This window comes from Dermacentor variabilis, chromosome 2 (genome assembly GCF_050947875.1).
Source record: "Dermacentor variabilis isolate Ectoservices chromosome 2, ASM5094787v1, whole genome shotgun sequence".
In the NCBI taxonomy this organism is placed as follows: domain Eukaryota; kingdom Metazoa; phylum Arthropoda; class Arachnida; order Ixodida; family Ixodidae; genus Dermacentor; species Dermacentor variabilis.
Genome location: NC_134569.1, coordinates 155,281,557 through 155,298,310, shown reverse-complemented (window position 1 = coordinate 155,298,310; position 16,754 = coordinate 155,281,557). Strand labels below are relative to the sequence as shown.

Below are 16,754 nucleotides of genomic sequence, written 5' to 3'. Positions count from 1 at the left end.
AGTCAGCAACCAGCAAAAAGACAGCATCATAGGCAGCCGCATGTGAGATGTAAGCAACACAAAATTTATGTCGGCTACACAGAAGTGACAAATTTGGCAATATGGCATGCCTAGACATTGCTTTAAAACACGTTGTGGGGCTAGTTGGTGCATAACTTACAATAGAATAAGCGCCAAAATTGACGACACACAAGAAGGAATACAGACAGGAAGCGCCTTGTCCTGTCTGTATTCCTTCTTGTGTGTCGTCAATTTTGGCGCTTATTCTATTGTAAACTAGACATTGCTTCAATGCTAATAACTGTAACGCTGACATTGAAGGCGCCTTAATTCCTACGTACTTTCCGTCGACACACCCGACTACGTTCGTAATGTTCCCGCGAAGTAGGAAGTATAATTTTATATATGCCCGCTCAGCCGCAGTCTTCGGGAAAGCTAGCCACCGCTTACGCACTGCCGCATCGATAAGCGCGTCAGACACATCTCATGACACAGCGGCTAACAGTAGATTGATGATGTCCAATGTAACGCTCGGCGCCGACGCTTCCCTGAAAACTCCTTACCCGTGGAAACGGAGGGCGCAGTGAACTTGCTCTACGACGGTGAGCGAATGAAGCCCGCCACGCTGTCTCCTCAGACGAGAGTCTTCGCCTAGCTCGTCACATAGCCAGCGCACTGATGCCTTAGACAGGCGAAAATGACGCTGGAACTCCAGGTCGGTCATGTAGGTGAACGAGTCCAGACGGTCATACTGACGCTTGCTGCCGCTGGATGCAATGACACAGACTGCTGCTTCCGCCGCCACGTTCCCGAGTTGAACTAAGAGGGGGTGTCGCGATGTGCGAGTTTAGCACGAGTTCGCCTGTCAATCAAAACCAGAGGTCACGCTCCGCGTGAGGCCAACTTATCTTTCGGCAACAGCGACGGGGTGTCGAGCTGAGAGGCATCAACAATCTTGACCGCCGACATAAAACACGCACAATGCACTGTCATCGGTGATGTACTGAGCACCAGTATCAAAAACAAAGCGTAGGCTGTCGCTGGCTTATGCATACATCTTCTCGGGCTGAGATGGCCGTACAACACGGTTTCATTGCTTGAATTGTGGCGACGTAGCGCACAGTAAATAATTATCGTCACGTCACTGTAGCTGCTTGCAAAGCGCCGATGCGGCGAAGGGGACGACGATGCTGAGGAGTGCGTACCGCAGCAGTCGTTTGAGATGGCTGCTCTGTCATCGGTGATGTATCAGAGCCACAGCGTCGTAAACACGATCAGCGTGCGAGAATCGCTCGCTCTTCTAGGCCCAGTGCAATGGCATTTTTTCATCACAAGCACTGCGCACTCGACAGTTCCAACACTTTCTCGGTTCGAAGTCTCATTCTATAACTGCACACTAGAACCCTCACCTGCCAAATTGCGATTCCTGCGGTGTCGTTACAATATCCATTTGCGATCGCTGCTGCCTCAAGCTCAGGTAATCCGCAAGAACCTTGGACTGCACAACACACTCAAATACTGTATACATGCGCTCAGAGGCACCTTCACTGCGCAAGCGATGACAAGCGGTGAATTGTGTCGCTGAGAAGCACGCACTTCTTCGCAATGTATCGCAGAGGCTTCGCGCACAAAGATAATCTGGTACATTTTCACTGAACTGCGTCACTACGTACCCTAAAATAACGTACCGCCATTTTGCAGCGACAGCATGCGACAGCCGTTGCTCCCATATCTATGACTAACGCCACCGTAACTAACGTGTCGCTGTTAGTTGGTAATGCGGGGCCCTAATAGCCTAGTGAAACGCCTGCGATGAACAGCCGTACCGCGGCGCTGCGTTTCTATTAACCGGATAAAGAGTGATCATGACCCTCCATGGGTGATGAGTGACTTTATTGAGAATCGCACTGCAGCGCCCCTAGGCGACTTCTCACCGTCTGAACTCCCTCGTGCGTGCGACCCCCTTCAATGTATCCGCTTCTAAGCTTTCGCCTCACTGTCGCCACTCGCGGCAAGAAGTGCAAAATTTAATAATGTGCTCGATCTCCGTCTGTCATCAGAAATTTCTTGCATTAAAAACGAAAAACAGGTACTTAAAGAAATAAAATTGTTCGTTATTATTTGTTGTATTTTAGGGTATTTGTTTGAGTGAAAGTGTAGGTGCAACAATGCGCCGCATGCCCCTGTTCGCATTCCACGGAGGATGGAAAGATAGTGCCCGAAAGAAGAGGCACGCGCTTGACGCGCCCGGGAAAGGCGTGGCAAGCGGTTCACGGCAAGTGTTCAGACAGACAGCAGGACAGTCACGGTATTGCTAAGTTGCGATAATCCGTTGATAACAATACACGGCGCTGGCGCGTTTCGTTGTGCAGCCTTCTGCGCTTGAAACGTGGAAGCAGCGTGCCGCGCAGGGTGCACTCATGTTGTCATACGCAGCTTTTTGTCTACATATTTTATAGCCTGTAGATTTCGCGCGTTCCGCGCTATCTCCATTCACTGACTGCCGTCGAGCAAAACTCGGTTAAAACTCGGGCGAACGAGAAACTCGGCGCATCCTGCATAGCTCCCTTGATAAGGTATGCGCACACTGATTATGCATGATGAAGTCAGACGGAAGACGAATAAATATTTTATTCGACGCTTTTTTTTTTTGCCATCAGCCGTCCGCTATTGGTCAGGTGCTTTCGGGCTGCGCTCACTTCGCCTGTCTGTCACCTCTGCCTGGCCTCAAAAGGACGTGTACGCGTTAAGGGCGCATTAATATGCTGAACAAAACTGCTTTTTTTTTTCTGGATAGCCGGGCAGTGCCCACTTCGGAAAGGAATAGGTGATGGTTGCCCAGAGATCGCTCTGGCACTGTCGAGTCGTAGCTGCTGCGGAGTATGGATTTATTTCCGTTTAATTGACATTTTTTGCAGGCCAGTATAACGTTATCGAGCCCTCCTTTCAGCCGATATATGGCATTCTTCTGCCGATTCTTCTTTGCTTGATCCGTTGTAGTGGCATTTTTATCCTTCCGTTGCACGCCGCCGCAATTTTCGATCTGCCACCGCAAGCTAAGTAAGGGGAAGCGGACCAATGGCAGACGCCGCTATCACCGTTCTCATTGAGTTGTCAGTTTTCACTCTGCTGGCTGGGCGCCATTGAAACCCTCTCCACTTAAGCGTGCTCCTCGCCTCGTGTCAGCCAATTATATAAGCTAAAGTGCTGAAGTACGCAAATAGAGTTACCTCCTATAAACTAGGACAGATTTTAATTTGGGTTTTCAAACAACGCTGCGGGTTTCCGCCCACTGTTTGCGTCGGTGACACGTAAATTTGGCGTCAAGAGGTTGCAATAAAAGCAGCATATAATAGTTTTACGTTATAGGGCTCCAGGTGAGCTTTACTGCGCAGGTGGTTTAATAAATGCCACGTCTTTCCCGGTTTCTTCATGGTGTTCAAAAATATTGTCATTTTGCAGATCTAAAAAGACCGACTAGTACGTTTCTTGCTGCTGTGTGCTCGCCGTCTGGTGTTAGATTTTGTGACGTCATTGCGAACGTTTCTACAACAGACGTATTCCCGCTATAGCAGGAATTATGTTAGCATCTAAACAGTTATGATTCTTTTGGCGTTACCTTGTTGCCGTTCTTAGCCAAGCTGTCAAATATTTTCACTTGCTCGCAGCAGAAGTTGTAGACGACATGTGCAGTCTCTGGATTCACTAATTCAGACCAATCGAACGCGTTAATGCAGTCGTGTAGCTTGCGCTGGTCTTTCATACAAGTTTTAACAGCATTGTTAGGCCAGCCATCTGAGCAAGCTCGTGCTGATATTGGCATTGACGACGCAAAGTGGGAAGCCATAAAATATAGATATTTCATACGTTGCGTTACAACGGATGAGAAGGATTCTATGTACGAACCGCAATATGATGAATGCATGAATGGACTGCATGTCTAAAAACTAAATGTGACGACTAGTCCACTGCAACACCCTTTGCGGAGCAAAGGGTGTTTAGGTTAGTCTCCAACTTGGAATTTTTCATTAAACGTGTTGAATCGCTGTGAAAATGCTTCCACTTCTATTAAAACGTCGCTGACACTATTTGATAGAGCGCGATAAACTGCGAACACTAATAAAAAGAGCTAAGAAACCACCCCTGAGCTACATTGATAACAAAACATTCTGCAAAAGTGAATGATACATCAATCTTTGAGCCACATTACATATTTTTTACGAAAATAACAATCCCTCCTCCTCGCCGACGTGATCTTCTATCAAAGTGTCATTGATAACAGTGCCGAAATTTCGTATAAAGCCATATTTCTGGGATGTCAATTTCTGTAATACAAACACATCCCGAAAACTGAGTGTTGAAGTGACAATCACTTTTAGTTTGTTCTAATATTTTCGGAAGTTTTTTATCTTAAGCCGAATCTTTATCTTGGAATCAAATGCGATGCCGCGCAATAAAATACATGTAAAAAGCATAAATACATTTCTTAGATAACCACTGGGCAAACTTTAATTAAATGTGTTGTATTTGGGAGAAAAAATTTATGCTGGAGACTGTTGGAAGCTAAATCTTGATTCAAGACCTGAAGTTCTTTTCTTTAATTTACCAAATTTCTAACCTTGAATGAAATATTAGCCGGAAGTTTACAGATTTCTACCTCTGTATCAATAACAGATATCGCAGTTTTTTAAGCTGCATCTGTTCGACCATATAAAGTGGCCAACTCTGATTCGCGCCAATTTGGACGCAGATTTGTTACGCTGTTAGTAAGAGTTTTAATAAGGCTCTACTCACATATTTCTGGTCGATTCGAGAACAATGCCTAATACATAAATTTTGTTTATATCCACTATTAGATGCAATTTATACAATTGTGGTGTGTGATTTTTCATTGCTGAGAGACATGGTTGTCAACTTAATAGTTTCGTTTTCTAAAGGTTTGTGATTTTCAACAATCTTTGTTATAAATTGCCGGCCTTAATCGAAAACTTGCTACTAACAGTCCCTATATGTTCATTTTTCCTTTTAAATGTGACAAACCGCATGAGATTCGGTGCAGTGGTTGCTGAGACGAACCATTTCTTTTTGCCATGTATTTCAATAAGAGCCCTAGAGCTAAAGCTTGCACTTAATATTAACAATAATGAAGTCAGGCTTCGACTTCTCTCTGCAGCTATCACAAAACGACTGAAAATGAGGGAGATCATGGCACGTGCTTGCCATTATGTTGGACCATCTTTTCAAGTTATGCTAGCGTGTTGATCCAATTCAGAGCCAAGGATTTCCTTGCGAAAATCTTTCCGGCTTTGACCCAGCCGAACTGTTATCCCATATCTGTTGGCTACGGTCCGTGGCTTCCAGAACAAGTCTTGATTTTTTTCTTGTTTAGATTTTAATTCAAGAACAATTCTGGCAGCCGATTAGATTGATCACGCTCCTGCAGCTTGCCGCAAGCCTCCAACCATATTTGCTTAGCGGTCACAGATGTGTAGCAAATCAGTTCTGTAGGAATTGAGTCGCGCTTTCTTTGTAAGCGATGACCAGCTACCACATGGGATTGGGTGAAGTCTACTAATCCCAGTATTGCAGCAAGCTACGCCAATGTCTGCTTCAAGTCTTCGTGTTCTCGTGAAAGGCCGTCAATTTCTAAATGAGGATTACGACTATATTGCTCAGTGTCATTTTTAACTTTGTGCAGATGCTAAAGCTGCTTTGGGCACATTTGCACGTTAGATGACAGATCGGCAATCCGAGGTTCGTACTTGGCGTTTCGAGTCTTACATTCATTTAGCAGGGTCATAACAGAGCCGTATTCGTTTGACATAAATGTTACTGCCTCCTCCAGGTCATCAACGGACTGCTATACTTTCGAAAACACTACTTTGACGCCTAAAATTGTGTCCACTTTTTGAGCCAGCAATGGTAAGCGAACAAGAATCTCTTTTGTGTCCTTGAGCTCAGCCCCCAGTGATCCAATCGGAATCGTGTTTTCCAGAACATAAGCAGTGTCAGACTGAAGCCAGAACCAGCACGGTTTTTCGTAGTTCTAGTGGTTTTGCAAACTCACGCACCTTGTTTAGATAGCCTCATTTTGGTTAACGTATTCAGGGGCAATACGCGAGAAAGATTGCCGTAAGTGATAGGAATGGCTGAAGCTTAAACACGTAATTAACTTTACGCCAGTGGGCGGCTGTTTCTGAAGCGCCATGCAACCTTCATCATCGTGAGGCATCGTGATTTCGCTAAATCAACAACAAAATTTCTGTCAACTCCTAAACTTTAGTTCCGGCGATACACCCAACAAAAAAAATAAGACGAAGTGGTAAGATTCTACCTGTTATTAAACGAGGCGTCATCACTGGGCTGAAGTTTCACAACCAATTGCAAGAAATCACGGGCATTCATACAGTTTATACTGGTGCTCTTCTACCACACTTTCCAGATGAGTGAACGCTTGTCGCCGAATGCAACAACTAGCAGCCCAATCGTAGTGCAGAAATGTGATCGACTGGTCATTCCACGCTGTGCTGAGCATCCCAGAATCCAAGAGCAGCGTTGTGTTGTGTTGTGTTGGGTTTATAGGCGCATAAGTAACTCAGGCTATCATGCGTCAAACGCAACGTCAGAAGAGCAGTGGGGCGGAAATTTGAAAAATCGACAAAACAGTAGCAGTGCAGCATGAACACGTTCCAACGGCACATATGTAACCTGTTAAGAATCGAGGCGTAAGCGCTGGGCATGTAATATAAATGTTACATTTTGACGGTGCTTGGTTTGCCTATGAACGAGCGTTTTCAGTACAATGTTAAGCCCTGGAGAAGTCCGTTTATGTTTGCCGTTCATTGAAGGCAAGAATATTTGTCAACGCTTTAGCCGCGACTAATTGAGTTAATCACTAGAATAAAACGTGCAAGGCTGCCGAAGACTGCAAAAAATTAACGAATCTATATATCTGGCGATTCTGAATTGAACAAAGTTTCTGACGTGCCCTCTTTATGCTATATATACAAAATAGGGCGACCGAACTTCATTGGCACATAGTCTTCCTCTTGAGCGCAACATAACGAACATATGTAAACACGAAGTCCAACTTTCTCCCACATTTTTCTTTTCTTCAGACTTTTGTATTTTATGGTCCTTGAAAATCTCATCCCCTGCCCAATGCAGAGCAGCACGTAGACAATTTTACACAAGCCAGGAGAATTCTGTGCGTTCCAATAAATATCTTTATCTCTCTCTCTATCGTGGCCGATTTCGCTGCTCTTCAGACACACACAAGAAATACATACATACATGCATGTGTGGCGACACACTCCGCGCATATTTCTGCGCACCCTCCGTCTTTTAATCATCTGGCCCATCATAACACAGCTGCACGTTGGACTGCATGGTCGATGAAACATAGCACCACCGCCACGTCATTCGAGGTATGCGTCACCGACGGTGGCTATAAAAACAGGCTGCCAGGCTGAGAAAGACCGCTTTCTACTTTCCGCTACTAGGACGAACGTAGCCTTGGTATGCCTGCCATCGTTAGTCGAATAAAGAATCGTTACGTTTTTATGTTGGGATTCGTCCTTCGGCAGACATGATATATCACACATACATACATACATACATACATACATACATACATACATACATACATACATACATACATACATACATACATACATACATACATACATACATACATACATACATACATACATACATAAATTATAGCCCGAATTAGTAGGAATATCTATGTGTCCGGTGCGATACGCAAGTGAAGAAGACTCGTACGAAATGCCTGGTTTACTAAGCTATCAGCCGATAGGCCAGCCGGCGCGTTACTAAATGGATATATATATATATATATATATATATATATATATATATATATATATATATATATATATATATATATATATATTTGCCGATTCACACTGCGTGATTATCCACCACTGGAGTTGCTTAGCAATTGCGGGCGTGTCTTGTCGGAAGACTTCGAAGCCATCCTGAGAGTGCGACGTAGTGAACGGCACAACTCCTGCTTACCATCCACAGACCAATGGCCTCAGAGAACGCTTTAACCGTACGCATATAGAGGTCCGAACTTCATGTACGTAGCCTCCGGCCACACGGATTGGGATATAATTTTGCCCTTCGCAACCTACGCCTACGATACCGACACTCAGAGCGCCACTGACCATTCACCCCTTTTCTTACTGTACGGCCGGCACCCGTCGCACGCAGTCGACACTATCCTGCCCTACAAGCTGGATGTATCCGAGTGTGCACCTATTTCTGCCACTGGCAGGCAGGCCGAATAGTGTCGCGATCTGGCGCTGGCCTTTGCTTCGAAGGACCAAGTGCGCCAGCAGAGCGTTAGCGGTGACACCACTTCCGCGCCCACGTTCCTCTCCGGAGCGCTTGTGTGGCTCTCGGTTCCTTCCACTGCACGTGGTCCCTCGTCGAAACTACTGCCCAAGTATGAAGACTGCGTCGTCGAACGCACATCTCCGGTCAACTACGTGATCGAGCCCGTTGAACCGTCTTCAGACATGCGCCGTCGTGGACGGGACATTGTCAGCGTCGACCGCCTCAGGTCCTACTAAGGCCCACTCATAATGAGAAGCTGTTACGTCGCCGGGTGGCTTCCTTTTCGTTCCCGAGGGTAATTGTTGAGATGGACTGGAACGATATAGTGGGCCGTCCTCTTCAGCGCTTTCGCTCTTGAATGGCGCTTGCACTCGGACGCAGTACTTTGCCTAGACTTTCGCCACTAGAATGCTCCTAGTCCGATCAGATAAAAGCCTTAATGTTCTATCTATCTATCTATCTATCTATCTATCTATCTATCTATCTATATATATATATATATATATATATATATATATATATATATATATATATATATATATATATGTGTGTGTGTGTGTGTGTGTGTGTGTGTGTGTGTGTGTGTGTGTGTGTGTGTGTTCAGAATGCACATAACTAATTTTTGCTGAATTCATAAACGTTATAGCCAACGCACCGATTCTGGCGGTTACTTCAACAATAGTTTGGAGAAGCCTCATCCGATTCTAGTTGCACAGATTCAAATTCTGCAGTGAACAGAAGATCTGGGAGGCAATGAGGGAGACAGTTAGACAATCATAACTTAATAAAAGGGGACAACCAGGATCGTGTTTCTCCAGTCATTCACGTGGGTCTGTATATTTATGTATAAAAAGCTCGTGGTGAGTCTATATGAAACACTGTCATTATTTTTTCTTGCTTGCGTCTTCTGCGTGTTTGTTTATAAAACTGTTCACACGAACATATGTTTCTTTGGCTTGTTTGCGCAGAACACAAGTGTTATAGAGCGAACAAACACAGCTTAAGCGTCCGGCAATAGTTCACACAGCACACTAGATTGCTAATGAGAGAAACCATTGGTAACCAATGAGTTAGCAAATTATGCGCCGCGAAACATTTGCAGACGGTGTGATGGGAACTGTGCATGTGCTAAGCCTTGCTAATGTTGACAGGTTGCGCTTCTGCAATGTGGCTGAAAGTAGAAATCACCATTGTCTGTGGTACAGCCTATAATTAGAACGCCCGTCGAGATCCACATTTACCAGACCATTTTTGCCTCTTGTGATCTCGGAATCACTTGCTAACGGCGCTCGCAAAAATTATTCTACATTACGCAAAGATGCCGCCGAATGTTGACACATTTATCAGCAAAGCCCAAATAGAACTTATATTCTGTCGCACAGTTTTTTTCGGGTTGTCAGAATGAGAAAATTTAATAAAAGACAGTTCTTTTACGTTGAGGCTCGAAAATAGGTGCATATGGATGTGTCGCTATGTAAGTGCTCGTGCGAAGCTAAATTTTGTTCAATTTGTCACGGGGTTCGGGCTACGTTTAGTTGTCGCACAGAAGAAAAAATGACTTGTTTGCGCAAACCGGTGTATGGCAAAAATGGATAGCAGTCTGAAGATACTGGTTCAGTTGGGCGAGAATCTGAGGCCAGCCTTGGACACAAAGATAGATGGCCGGCGAAACGTGAACAGGCATGATGAATAACTTATTGAAAATGTGCGCGCCCCGTTCTGTCGTCCTTGCAAGCGGATGAACGGTGTCGCTTATCCGCGAGATGGATAGACTTACGCACCCACGTCCCTCCTGTATTGGCATTTATGGCGTGCAGACTGAAATATACCCTGGGAAAGGTTAGCTGAATGTGCGCCGGGCAAGTGCCTCTCTGGCGTACAAGTTTTAAGAGAGTACGGTATTGGTATTGAATGCCACGAGGGTCTCAGGGATACGTGTCAAAATATGGGAGCAACACTTACAATTTCATGTTCTTCGAAGCAGGATCAAATGTTTGCCCAACTCCTGGGATTCGCAAATGCGTTTTTTGTTAGTAGGCAACGCTTTATTTACATGGTGCCTGTCAATTTGCCTTTAATTTTATTGTTCCCACGTTAGTACAATTTGGGTATTAACACCATTGTTCGTTTTAAATATATCAGGAATACAAAGAGCACAGATGACTTAACTGACACAAATTACGTTGTTTTTGGAAGAGGCGCTTTCCGAGTAAGGTAGCGTGCGTGCGGAGAAGCGCCGCGTTATTGAAAAGTTGCCTTGCTCGCTTGCTATGCGTTGATTAATGAAATGTGCAGTCGAAGATATTATAAAAAATAAAAGAAAGAAAATCATGATGCAGCGGCCACTCAGAGACAACTATGCCGAGACGTTGGCTTCGAAGACGGGATCTATCGTGAAGTTCCCTTAAAGAAAGGGCCAAACCGTCAACGAAGGGCACATAAGCTTAGCGCTATGCAACTGTAGAAAGCAAGGGCGCGGGCTTGGGGTGAAATAGTAAGAAGTTGCTTTAGATGGTATGCGCAAATTTTTTTCGCGCCAACGTGTTCCAGTAAGCCTGCAGCACCCGCCGTTGATTTTCTCGTGACCGACACAGGCAGGCGATGCAGCGATGCTATACGCGCACGGACAAAGTAAACATAAATTCTTGCAAAACAGCGAAGGCCCTAGCGAGTCTGTCGAAAAGTCCGATGGCCTGTAAGAAATCACAAAATTTTAGATTAATTTTACTTGTGAATGGTCCGTGCGACAAACGGCGACAGACGATTTCAAACATTCCATAATAGACTTTGAATGCCAGCTTCTCCAATATAATTGAATCGCCAAAACTATGTAAAATGAATCAAGTACATTATTTTGGAAACCGTAGAGAGATTTACAGGTTCGCTTGCAAGTAAGTCTGGTTTTGATGCATGTCTAATAAGGGTTTGCTTCGGTCCGGTGGATTAAGCCCACGATCGGGAAGCACGCGTTGGCCGTGTTTCAGTATGCGAAAGCACACGCGAACTTAATCGCGCATTACATAACCAGCTAACGAGACCAAGGTACAACGAGATTTTGTATTCCAGAAGGCGCATGAATTGATTCGCTGTGTATATCAGGCCACCTTACGGAGATGCTGCAAAATAATCTGACAGTTTAATGCGAAGGCGGTGCATTGAAAGTGAAAGGCGTCTCATAGCACTTCCGCATTGAGGACTGCTCACATTGGGACTGTAGGCTTCGCACTTGAATGGTGCGCTAGATGACACTGGTGGTACACCGCTGGCATTAGTCAAAGATCCAGTAAAAGGTCTCGTTAGCGTAAGGCTTGGGGTCAACGCAAACCAGTGCACGCACACAGGAGCTTGGCTTGAACGCTATAGTCTGCTGCTATAGTTAGCGTGCATACAACACTCGTACCAGGCTTGGAAGACAGAACGCTGCCTTGGCGCCGCCACTAAGCCTGCTGAGAGTAGCGTTGAAGGGGCGTCCACTCCGCTTCGCCCTTGTTGCAGCGAAACGTACTTCACGTTTCTGGACACCCTGTAACCCAAGAGCTAGCAGGCACACATGAACCGTCGAAAGCGGGACCACACGACGGCGGCAGCGGTGGCACGGACAGCGTGAAAATGCGCTTAGAGTTTGGATTCCTATCGCAATAAACGTATTCCGCGATCATGTGGCCTCGCAATTCGTGACGACCCATCGCACCAGCAACACCATGAGCCTGCTATGAAAACTGCGCCGGCGCGTTTACGCTTCCCACTAATGGATTGTACCGTTCCCGAGCAGCACCTTAGATTGCTTCAAGCGTTAGGGCCATCGGCTGTTATCGCCAGAACGAGGTGTCCCCATAGTGTTTACCCATGCTATGATATTGGGGCGCCAGCAGAAATTTCGGATGTACAGGGATCGATATGCATCCCAGATGTCCAAGTTAATGAAATTCTCTCTTACTGTCTACTGAGAGCAATTCCGGCCAGGATGTGTCTACCATTTTTGATCCCTTCGGCGATATGAAATGGTCTTGGTCTCACATTAGGCTGCATTCCCTGCAGCACTATTTCGTGCGATTCTCAGCAAGCATCACACTGCCATGCAGCGTGCTTAGATAAGTTCCACCTCAAAAGAAAGTCGGCTCCCATTTACTTGAATAGCCCAAAGTGATTGCTTTATTTGTTGCCTTCTAAACACGGTTGATGTTATGGAGGACACTTATAGGCGAATCGCACTGCTCAGTGTTGTTGTTGGTGGATGGATTCAATTCTCTTTTTAACAGTGGCAGTTGTTTTCCTGTTTCGTTATGGTGTCTTGATCATCAGTGGCTTTGAGCAGCCCGATTGTCGACGTTATGGTCATTTCATACTGTCATAGTCTCCTCACAGAAAACGACACATAAATCTGCCAGTTGCTGTCAATGCCATCAAAAGAAAAAAAAATAAATAAAACCTGCACGAGATTCGAAAGTTACGTCTGCGCCTACGGAAGTGTGCGACTAACGAGGCACAGCCCTAGCAGCCCTCGGGCTGCTAGGCTGTCGTGACCATCTGTGACCATTTAACCACCATAGAATCATGGTTCTATGGTGCCCATGGCTGTGACCTAAGCTGAAAAGAGCATAACTGTCCCCCTTCCCCTCTCGGCTAGCAAAATAAGAAGCGAAGAAACTGGAACCGCTGTTGTAACACGCGACGGTGCAACTTGTAACGATGGCGGCAGTTGTCATACCGAGATAAGGACACGAGCAGAGAAGCCGGAGGGCATTGCGCGTGCGTAATAGGGACTAGAGTAGCGGCCATGTTTGTTGCCTGGGCTGCGCAAATAAAGTTACTGCTGATTTCCAAGTACTGTAAGTTTTATTGAAATCAAGAGCAACAACTGCGTAGCAGACCGCGCTGTCCTACCTTGATTTCTTCAGCCGAGAGTGGAAGTGGAACAGTTATCTTTACCTATGCCTCCACCCTCTTGTCAGACTAAACGCCCCACGCAACAGCCGTGTCAAATCAGGGAGCAGCTTTGCCTTGGTCCTAGCTCTCTTGCATGCGTAATCATGCAAAACAACAATTAAAATTTGCTGTTGCTGATGGCAAGTGAAGCCAAGCCGAGAAGAATGAAGCGTCCCGTTTTAATAAGGTCGAGCAGTTCAAGCTGAGAGCGTTGTTGGGGTTTAATGAGTTCTGCAAGGGGGTCGTGAACTCCCAGTTGGTTGACGAGTTCAGTGCTGGTGAAATGCTAGAAGCCAAGTGCTTGTTTTTAGACTCCTCGTATGAGGGTTTCGAGCTTCTTTTGCTCAGCCCGGTACAAGTTGAGGTACGCAGCAAAGTAAATAATGTGACATATGACAAAGGACTGCACGAGGCGGAGAAGGCTTCCTTCTTTGAGTCCCCCTCGTCTGTTGGAGATACGTTAAAGAAGGCGTAGGGTGTCTTGAGACCTTTTGGGTGTTTTGCAAACCGCGGTACGACAAAGTTTAGCAGCGAATCCCGCCACGTAAACCGGACACGCATCTCACCGCACTCTGAGGACACACTGCTTCTCCGCAGCTGAGGCGTTCGTGCTTTGGTCGACGTCCCGCAGGGCAGTAATGGTTGTGAGATCACTCGAAAACCACAAGTGGTCCCACACAACACAGGCCTCGCAAAATTGGTTCTCCCCAAACTCCCTCAGAAACCTGGCCGTTGCTCCGGTGAAACGTTCCAAGTTTGCGCGACCGGGGCCACATGGACGGTTGGCATATCTTTCCCCCTCGCGGTCCTGGGGAGCAGCACGCTTATGGAACCGCCACCCCGGGAGAGCGGAATGAAAGGATAGGAGATACGCAAGCGCTTGGAACAAGGGCTAAAAGTAGGTGGTGCGAACGTAAACATGGCCCACTCAGATCAATGTATAGTATCGGTTCCTATCAACTTAATATATGATACGGGTTGTATTTGGAACTAAGATACGGGTTGTATTTGGACCTAAGGCATTAGGGCCCAATGCAAGCCTTATTTACAAACAAAGTAATTTCTGCAAGTTGGCGGAGTGCTTAAGCCTGATTCACCTCCGCCGTGGGTCGGGCCGGTATTGCGCTATTTTCTGGATCGACCCTCGTAAGGGCAGAAATTTTCAACCTACGCGGTTCTTGCCAACGGACACATTTTTCGCCAGAACCTAGCCCCCCCATATACAGCTTCACTGTAAAAAAAAATTACTGGTGCTTACGATACTCCATAATGCGAAATTGGAGCGCAGCTCTATGCATGCTTTTATTTCGCAGTATATTGGCCAGCGTCGACAATATGTTTAGTGCGGCACATTGCAAACGCAGCGAAGGCTGGCACGAATGCTTAGCTAATGGGGAGATTGCGAGAGAGCGCGTGTGTGACGCGTCGGCGCAATTTACAGCAGCCGCGGCAAACAGACCTTCGCTCACGCAGCACTTTGTTTTTATAGACGGTACGGGTGGCGTCATCGGTGAAGAGACGACGGCGCGCTACTCTGGCGCTATCTCGTAGCGGCCGTCGCCAGAAACTCTGCCTTACGCGGCACTATGCTAACCTCCTCACGCCTTCGCCCTACCGTTCTCCTCCAGCTTCCTCCTCACACTCTGTTCACTATCGCTGTCTTTCATCCCTCACCGCGCTCCGCCCTCATTATTTCATCCTTCTCTGTGCTCGTTCGCTCGGTTACGACAAGGGACGTCGACGACGACACAGAAACGGGTCCCTAAGAGTTGCGTTCCAGAAAAATGTTTTTTTATAAGTTTATGAGCAGGTAAGATTCCTCATCTGCAAGCGTGAAGGATGCTTGTATTGGGAGAGAGACAACGGAGGTAGGCAGATCGTTGGAGTCGACGCTGGTCGTCGGGACTAAGGACTTGTAGTAAGTTTGAGTTTGGCAGTTCCTGCGCACTGACTTCGACATTGTTGTCTAAGCACGAATATAGACTAGAAGGGCAATAATTTCTTTACTAGAAATCCACATCGCGTTACACATGTAGGGTCGGCTTAGCTGCATCGTTCGAAAACGATCAAATCATGGAACTCCCCTTTTCCACCCTCATTTGCGATACACTGAATTGTTGCAAATACTTCGAAATTATGAAGCGTGTTAAATGGTTCTGAAGAGATTGAAGCTTCGGTTTATTCAATGTATTTTGAGGGTTCCAGAGAGACAAGGTTTATTCCACTTTGGAACTATTTTCTGGTGTAGAAGCACTGCCAACAGTAACTGAGGCACGAGGACGTTTACGCCAAAGTAAGGCAACCATGCGATTGCCGCTGTTAGAGATGTGTGCGACATGCATATTTCTAGACGGCCCATTAGTGATGTGAGATGACTAATACTGTACCAAACGAGAAGAAAGGGAATTAACCGACGGGCCCATTTTTTGATTAGTTATTATTATTACCTATGATAATACTGTACCAAGTGACAGGAAAGTTTGAGGGTGTAGAATGTGGTGAGTTTTTCTGAAATTTCTCGAGTCTGGAGTCCCTATAAACCTTGGCCAGCAAAAATGATCGGCCATAGTAGAAAAAAAAAACGCTTAAGGTAAACGTAATGCTAAACGCCTAATTACCTAGATAATGTACAAGGCCAGAACAGGAGTCGGATACACATGGCAGTGCAGTCGTGCACAGATTTACGCACTCTAGAGTCTGGTATCGTTTGACGTGTTAACAAATTTTCCATGAAAATCCATATTTTGATCTCCTCTAATTGTAAGTAGTCGCAACGGCTGGGCAAACACACAGTGGAAGTGCATTGTTGTCCTGTTTGTAGCGTCAAAATATGCGTGCTATGCCTATAGAATTCCTCGACATCCTTTTCTTGTGTGCAGCATGGCGTTTGTTTGCAGCATGGCATTGATCGAGACGCGCTGTGGTATGTTTCCTATGATTTGCATGAATTAGAGCCCTAATTGTCCCACAACGCACCGTCCGATCTCGTTTTCTTGCATTATTATGACGAGCATATTCCTTGTCGCCATTGAAAGATGGACGCAAGCTGCGCTTTATAAAGGCTCTCTTGACCCAGATAAAACAGTATTTCGTGTTTTGAAGTATTCGCTTCTAGTGCACCCAGTACTGGTTCTTGGAAATGTTCAGTTATTATAGGGTTCGCATTTTAACCAGACAGCTTCACTGGGAACAATTTCTGACCAAACATTCAAGCAGAACTTGTCTTGGCCAAGTCATAGAATGTTGCTATGCGCAAGTCTTCAATACGGCTCACCGGAAGACTTGCCGCGCAGTCTTAGCCATACGGGAAGCTTGGATCGTCTTGCGAAACATTATTTCTGTTAGCGAACGAGGAAAAACTTACTGTGAAGAAATTGTTCCATCACGTTTCACGTGACGTCGGTAGCGGGGTAGGAGCAGCGAAAAAAGGCCGCGCTTAAATCCTGCCTATGTCTCAGTCCACT

At 45.9% G+C, this 16,754-nt stretch overlaps 1 pseudogene; it reads left to right on the top strand.

Moving 5' to 3' along the window:
* The first annotated feature begins 14,212 nt into the window (after positions 1 to 14,212).
* LOC142573460 (U2 spliceosomal RNA) lies at positions 14,213 to 14,441 on the top strand (annotated as a pseudogene).
* Positions 14,442 to 16,754: the final 2,313 nt, after the last annotated feature.